Genomic DNA, 8,870 nt, shown 5'->3' with positions numbered 1-8,870 from the left:
CCTGGTCACTGGCTGGATGTCTGCAGGATGAATTAATCACTATTGGAAATTTCCACTACTGTAATCCTTTGTTCAAGGAGCCATTAAGAAATAAGGTGAATTTTTCTTTATTTATTCTTTCCTGGGATGCACATGTAGCTGGCAAGGTCAACATTTGCTGCCCAACCCCAATTGCCCTTGAACTGAGTAACTTGCTGGGCCACTTCACCACATTGCTATGGATTTGGAGTCTCATGTAGATTGTAGATTGCAACAGCTTTCCTTCCCTGAAGGACATTACTGAATCAGATTGCCTTCATAGTCACCATTACTGAGGCCAGCTATCAGTCCCAGATTTATTGAGTTTAAATTCCACCAGCTTCATGTGGGATTTGAGTATATGTAGACTGGGCTTCTGGAATGTTAGCCTAATCACATTACCACCTCCTACTAAGGGTACAAATAGGCAAATTCTAAAATCTGTGGACTATGATCTTTTCTTTAGTGTTTAAAAAAAACCTATCATACTCCAGCATCACTCGAAAATTGTTCTGTATCTTTTAAACATCACTTAAGTTCAGGATTCTTGCAGGAGGTAGGTAGTGATTAAAATGCAATTTTAATGACATATTTATTTACACACACACACACACACACACACACAAACTTAATAAACTGCACAAAATTATCATGGCTTTAAAAATATTCCTTGAGATAATAAAGAAAATTTAAAAATTAACGTTTTGTGATCCTGCTTGTTTGCCCCGCTTCTTGCCAGAGGATGCATTCAGCAACATACGCATGAATTTCATGGAAACTCAAGAAAAAAAAGATGTACTTCTCAAATCTGGTGCTACTTTGCATGTAGTTTGCAATTTGTACCAAAAGCAAAAACTCTAGCAACTGATTTCAATTCAGTAAACCTTGATTTAGAATGTGCTTGACTGGGTGAAGTGAGGATAGAAGTAGGAATGATGTGAGATAAGAGATGTTCACAGCCAATTAGGTTGCTTAACTTGCACAGTAGAGTTGCAGTCAGCTGAGTGAAGTATTAGAGACCAGGATCATATCTGCTGGCGCTGCCTCCCCAGTAACTCCTCCCGGACTTTGTGGAATAAATGGGAGAGGGTAATTCACTTCCAAAGTGAGTCAAGATTCAAAAGAACAACAGAAGCTGCCATTTACAGAGTTGGGTGGGTGGAGTGGGAGTACAGAGCTCCCTGATCAGTGAGGAAACAACTTTTTTTCAGTAGACCATGCATATAATGTTATGGGGTCTGGTGTGCCCAACCTCTCTCCCAGCAGTCACTGAAACAGAGAGGCTTTGAGAGACCCAGTGGGAGAGATTTCCAAGCCAGTCTTACCCATGACCCATTATTTGCCTTGTCCTCAATGTCAATCTGAAGCAAAAATAAAAAAGGATCAGAACTACCCCACAATATTTTATGCTTGAGGTCAGAGCGAACAGTTTAGAGAGAACTCCTTAGGGTCTTAAGCTTTCTGCAAAACATACTACACCATCTGAATGTTTGATTTAAACAGTGTTGTGTATTTATTAAGACACTACTGCAGTGCAGTTGAAGAGGAAACCCAGCTGACTTATCTTCAACTGTAATGTTGATATTTTAAAAATATCCCAACACATGGCCAATTATACTAAATTATGTTTGTAGTGGGAAACCCTTATGTCTCTGATGGTGGATAACAATTTCATGCAATTAACACTTGCACTGTTATACATGTTTATTGTGCCAGCATATAGAAAGATTTCCAGCTAATGAATGGAAACTTTAAAATGCAGTTTCAGCTGGGAGCATCATAAATTATCTTCGAATGTAAACAACACGATAACAGATCAAGTCCAACCTGACAGCCCCAGTGGATATTCATTGAGCAGTGATTGATGTGAAAAAAGCTGGAGCTGCAGTGATCCTGCATCAGTCACAGTTCTCTGCTGGCTCTGGAGCTGACCCTGTTAGCATAGACTGACTCAGATCATTTGTTTCAATGGCACAGAGGGATTTCAGAACAGCTGTGTATCACTCCATTGCACTGACTGCACTGCTTGTACTGTGTGTATTTCTTCCAGGTAGTAGACACACAGAGTATACAAATTAGGGCTGCCATATTAAAAGAAAATGTAGTTTAGTTGTTCTGACAAAATTTTACCATAGATATAGAACTTTAAATTATCTGTAATTACTGTAAGCTTCTTAAGCAAATGTTAATCTTGAAATTTGATGAGACAGAACAAAAAATTTAATCTTTTAAATGTGTTGCAGAAAAGCTTAATAATTGCTAAGCACTGTTGGATCTTTCTCTGTTAGTAAACCTTATTTCAAAGGTTATGTTAAATAATTCCACACATTCCTGCATATGGATCTTGTGAAAGTCCTGGATTGATTCGTTTATACAGTACAAGGCAAGAATGCAAACATTTATACCAACCATTTTGGTGTTTCTTTTTCAGCTGAAATAAAATATGCTGGCCACACAATACGTTTATGGAGCTGGAGTAAAATATGTTATCAAATATATTGTAGAATACAAGGGCTGCAGGACACCTGCATTAGGTTACGGATTCCATGCACCATTTATATTGGCATTTAAACAAGAGCTAACGCAGCAGAATTTCAAGGTTCTGTCATTCAGCTTTTCAGTACCGTAGTTTGCTGATTAGGTTGTTCAGAACAATTGTTAAAATGCTGTTGGTTTTCTATAATTAGCAGAAGATTGAAATATAAATTTTAACTGTCAATTAATTTTAATTTCAAAAACAATTTTTGATCTTGTACATTATAAATGTACTTTCTGATTCTGCATGTAAGGAATATATATTGTTTGGGTAGGTGGGTGCTGTACAGAGAGATTCAAATTTAGTTAGGTAGCTGAAGGACCAAGTCCTAATTTCAGGAAGTGATCTACCCTCTAAAACTGTTGCATCCATTCAAAATATTTGTTGCATATTTGATTATCTCTTTAAATATTGAAGAAAATCTTTCATTTATTGAGGAATCTATTTTTCTTAAATCAGCATTGCTTTCACCTCTGGCTGTGATAAAAGGTTTCCTAAACCATGCTTTGCTATCTTCAGTCACATTTGAAAAGGTTTGTCTGGAGGACATTAGGATTTTCCACAGGTCTAACTAGTGTGGCAGGATTTCTAGTGTAATAATTACTATAAAATTCTGACGTCATTAGTATTCACCTTGGTGAAATCAGACTTCAGAGTGAGCTGCACACTTGTTTTAGAGTGCAATGTGGTTAGGACATTGAACTATGGTGTTAATAAGAAATAAAGAGCAGGAGTAAGCCATTCAGCCTCTCAAATCTGTTCTACTAGCACAAAAGATCTCACCAAGGCACCTGGAGAGAAGCTCTTCAGAAACTCACCAAAATTGACACATAGGACTGAATTTCACCAGAAATCAGCTATGTTATGATAAAATCACCCCCCAACAGTAAGCTGTTCAAACAGTTTACAGAGAATTATTGAGGGGATAAGAAACTGAACCAGAAATTGGCAAATGGAGTATAATGCGAGCAAGTGTTAAGTTATTTATTTTTGAAGAAAGAACAAAAGAACTGAATATTATTTAAATGGAAAAAAACTGCAGAAAGCTGCAACACAAAAGGACTTAGAAATATTTGTGCACAAAACACAGAAAGCTAGCGCACAGGTGCAGCAGGTAATCAGAATGGCTAATTGAATGTTGGCCCTTATTTCAAGAGGGTTGGAGTATAAGAGTCAGGAATTCTTACAGCAACTGTACAAGGTATTGGTGAGACTACATATGGAATACTGTGAGCAGTTTTGCTCCCTTTATTTAAGGAAAGGTATCAGTTCTTTGGAGGCAGCTCAGAGAAGATTCAGTAGGCTGATCCATGGTATAGAAGGACTTTACTCACTGAAGTTTAGGAGAATGAAAGGTGATCTCATTAAAATATATCGGATTCCTAACGGGCTTGACAGTGTAAATGCTGAGAGGATGTTTCTTCTCATGGAAGTGACTAGGACCAGACAGCATCGTCTCAGAATAAGGGGACACCAATTTAGGACTGAGATAAGGAGGAATTTCTTGTCTCAGAGGGTCTTGATTCTTTGTAAGTTGTTGCCACAGAGAACTGTGGGGGCATACTACTTGTGAACTCAGGTGGCTAGATAAGCTGAACTAGATTCTTGATCAGTCGGGGAATCAAGATTAGGGTAAAAGGACAGAAAAGTGGACATGAGGAATGTCTGATCAGTCATAATCCTATTGAATGGCAGAGCAGGCTTAAGGGGTTGAACGACCTACTCCTGTTCCCATTTCTTATGGTCTTATACTGTTTAATCTTTCTTTAGAAGTCAACTCCTTCCTCGCATGAATAAACTTGGTGACCATCCTCTGAACTGCCTCCAATACTGTTTTAACCCTCTTAACCAAGAGACCAACACTGTCTACAGTATTGTATTCCAGATCTGTTCTTACCAATGCCCTGCACAATGCTAGTAAGACCTCCTAACTTTAATTTTACATGGCCTTTACAATGAAGGTTAATATCCCACATGCCTTCCCAGTTAATTGTCATATCTGCATTTTACTTTTTTTGAGATTCATTTACAAAGGTACCAAGATCTCTCTCTATCACAGCATTCTATGGTTTCTGTCTAGGAAAATAATATTCTGCTTTTCTATTTGTTCCACCAAAGTGAACTAGTTTACATTTTCTCAGATCCTGTTCCATATATTGATTGTTTGATAGTGTATCATTTACCTATATCACTATTTTGACTCTGACCTTTTATTTGTTCATGAAGTGCCTGTTTCTTGCCTGTTCCAGCATTCCTTGTCCATCAGTGATTGGTTTGGATGTGGTGATGGGGAGCAGACTTCTCAAACTGGCACAATTCTTTGTGGGTGCTTGTCCTCCTTGTGCTGTTAGGAAGGGAGTTCCAGAATTTTATTCCAGCAACAGTAAAGAAACAGTGGGATAGTTCCAAGTCAGGGTGCTGTGTGACTGGGAGGGGAATTTGCAGGTAGTGGTGTTCACATGCAACTGCCACACTGTATTGACATTGTGAGCATATAAGGTGCTGTCAAAAGGAGTCTATATTCTCCACATGAGTGGCTCTCGTACCTCTCTATTCATCATTTGCAAACTTCTTACAATGCACTCACTCTCTTCATCCAAATCATTAATATGAAGTGAAAATAATTGAGGCCCGGTATGGATTCCTGTGGTACACCAGTTTGCCAACGTAAAAATGACATGATTATCCAGACTCTACAGACAGAATTTTATCCGAGCTGGACAGGCTTGGGTAATGGTAAAATTATTGGGGAAAAGATGGCAAGAACAAAAAATCCCAATCCCAACATTGTATGCTGATGCTGGAGAAACAATGGCTGAAATGTACATAATCTACAAAATGCACTGTTTTAAATTGACAAGGTGTTTTTTGAAAGTACCTTCCAAATCTGCACAACTTGGAAGGACAAGGATAACAGATGTATTCAAGTATCACAACCACAACTACTTCTTTCAAAATCCCATGCCATCCCAACTTTGATTTGAGGATTATAAACAGAACAGTGATGTATGTTTAAGACCTGATATCACCACTTATCAATTATGCGGAAGCACATTCATCACATAAACCATATCCTTCAGCTTTAAACAATAACTTCAGAATCTCAGCAGTGAATGATGTTATTTGCATCCCATGAATGCCTCAACTCACCTTATTTATTATATACCACATCCAATTCTCCTCTTATTCCCAGAGAAAGTGGATGGTGCAAATTCCTGACGTGAACATTAGAGTGAGTGCTCATCGATTGCTTATCCGGGCCACCTTTCTCCTCACCACAATGGCCCTACCTGCTCCACGGACAGCATCCTCCTCCACCTTTCACCTTTTCAAGTCAGCATTAGCAAACCACTGATGTCACAGCATCATCACACCAGCTTTCAATCCAACTGCCTTACCCAGGGACATATACATCTTCCATTATTCTGCCAGGTCACCTTCTGCCAGGGACACATATGCATCTTCACAGGATGCATCCTTTGGCTCTTAGCTTCATTGCTTAGCATTCATTCAATGTTTACATATTCGGACACCTCTATGGCTTAAATTCATTTCAGTGCAGAGGAAGGGGCAGATACCTTGTCATGGTTGGCAGCATTGATAAATCAAAGGTGTGGACACATTGTGGAATGGCATTGTGCTATGCCATGTTAAAAGTACAGTTTGTGGCAGGTTATGCATTTAATATAAGAAATAGCCATATCTGAAAACCAATGGGAAGAATCCTTAGTAAGGTTGAGAGGTGGAGCTGTGGCAGACTATACTCAGTCAGTAAAGGGGGCTGGGCATAGTTAGTCAGAAACTTGACTCAATCAGTTGTCTGAACCAAGAACCTTGCAGTCCTGGCATTTGTTGGTTGTCAGATTGTCAAAGGTAGACATGAATGTGCATAATATCAGGTTTAATGGAACTATCCAGGTATTTAATCCTAGTGGAAATTTCAAACGGTTAAGGCATTTAAATCTCCTGCCCTTAAATTTGAAAAAAATACAACAGTGCTAGGTATTACATACATTCTGACTGTTGACACAAACCTCAAGGGTGTCCTATAGAATTCATACTGCATGACTGAATTCTGTCCAGTGACGGTTATTACTGCAAATGGGATGCCTGCCAATTTACAATTTGATTAACAGACCCAAGTGTTATGAAGTCTTTGACATGGGGCTCAGAGTATTAAGCAAAAAGCAATTCAATGAAATATTTGCAATTATAGAAGGAATTTAGTAAATGAGAGGATGTAAATGTGGTGATTGGATCTTTAAATAATGATATTGTTTGTTTTCTTTAAAAAGTGAAGTCATCAAATAGACACTTCGAACTCCATTTTATTTCATCTCCTCATGGCTACTAAGGTCTGCCGCAAGTGGATATTTGATCAGTTGACATGGTGACTACAAAGGTAAAGGATGGAGGGTACAAAATCGTGTGTTGGTTTTTATTTAATTAATACCTAGGCTGAAGTTACAGATCAGCCAATGGTACCTTTTGTGTAGCACATTACCCCTGTTTGCCCCTTTTGTTTCCTCAACCCAAACTGTTTGTTTAGGGTATGAACAGGGTCTTGGAAGCAATCAAGCTTTTTTTTAAAAGAGAACTTTTGATTAAATATGTTTATAAAGTGAATATGAAGTTGGGTGGAAAGAGGTGGAGGTGGTACTGAGGGGATTGAAAACATTTGTCCTTTTAATAGAATTTCAAGAATATCTCAAATTCTTTTAGCCTAATATATTTATGAATTGCTGGGAGTAGAAAAGAGCTTGTTGACCTGCACTCTGGAGTCTGCTCACTTCAGGTCTGAAGTAGGCAAGCCAAAACAGGTAGTGGACTTAGCTATAGGCCTCAGGGATGATAAAATCATATTCCCCGGCAGCCTGAAGATGGAAACAGAAATATAACTGGAGTTCAATCCCAATTCCTGCCTCCCACAGGAAACTATCCATGAGCTCTTATCCTATGTCACCCACGTGCATGCATTTTGGAAATTCAAATCCACATCTCCTAGCTCCCCTTTATCCAACCCAATGAGTATATCCTCAAAGGATTGTAATAAATTTCTTGAACATTACTTCCCTTTTATAACACCATGCTGACTGCTTCATTGTACTATAATATTCTAAATGGTCTGCTATTACCTCCATAATAATAGATTGCAGCATTTCAGAGTGCCTAATCCTAAGGTCTCTAGCCCAGAGTTTCCTGATTTTTGACTCCCTCATTTATTTCCTATTACATTTGTAGCTTTCTAAAATCTATAGGATTTTGTAAGATTACAACCTATGTTTCCACTACCTCTTCAGTCAGTTTTTACTTTAGGAGCCTCGCATTCAGGCCAACAGGTTCATTAGTTTACCTAAAAATATTTCACTTGTGACCATGGTTAGTTAAGTTCCTCCCTCTCTGCTAGAGGGTCTCTTGGATATTTAACTAGACTTTTTAGTATTCTAATAAGGCTTTTTGTACCTTGTATTATGGGCAGTGATACACAATAATTGTTCCAATTCTCATTTAATGCATGCCATTTAATGCCCCAGTGTGTTTCAACTTTTTTTTTTATATACACATGCAGTACTTAGTGTTCCTATAATTTTTTTCTAATTTACTCACATTCTAATTTCTTCTTCTACTAACATTTTAAAATCAGCCTTTACTGGTTTTATTTTTTAACATTTTCCCAATCATCTGGCTCACCCACTAACCTTGTCAACATTGTCTATCTTTTCTTTCCATTTGATATCACCATTAGCTTGCTTAATTAATAATGATGGCACATCTTTCTTGGAGACTCTTTTATCCCCAACAAAATATGTACCTCAGCTGAGTCATAAAAGATGCACTGCTGATCAGCTGAAGTCTCACTTTCTAATCGATTTTCCCAGGTCACTACAGCCAACTTGGTTTCCATATCTTTTTTGTTATTCTATTATGATTTGGATATTGGTTTCAGACCGATGTTTCTCATCTTCAACTCAATAAAATTTCTCTTTCAGTTTAGAGCATTGTGGACAATTATACCATTAGCTAATTAATTTGATCTCATTAAAAACATTACCAGATCTAAAACAACCTGTTCACTGGTTCATTGGAAGGTGCAATATCTTAAGAAACTGCTCCAAATGTAAGTTTATGAGCTTATTCTCAAGGATGCCATTTTATCTAATTTATACTAAATTAAAAACATCCATTATTGTGGTTCCTTTCTTACAACGTCCCTCCTCCATTATTTACTGATGTATATTTTGTGCTACAATAGTTACATTAGGTTTATTAACTACTCCCATCAGTGCCTTTATCTCTTGCTATAACTTCTATTTCT

The sequence above is a fragment of the Chiloscyllium punctatum genome, chromosome 8 (assembly GCF_047496795.1).
Source record: "Chiloscyllium punctatum isolate Juve2018m chromosome 8, sChiPun1.3, whole genome shotgun sequence".
Lineage (NCBI taxonomy): Eukaryota > Metazoa > Chordata > Chondrichthyes > Orectolobiformes > Hemiscylliidae > Chiloscyllium > Chiloscyllium punctatum.
Note: the sequence above shows the minus strand (reverse complement) of the source record.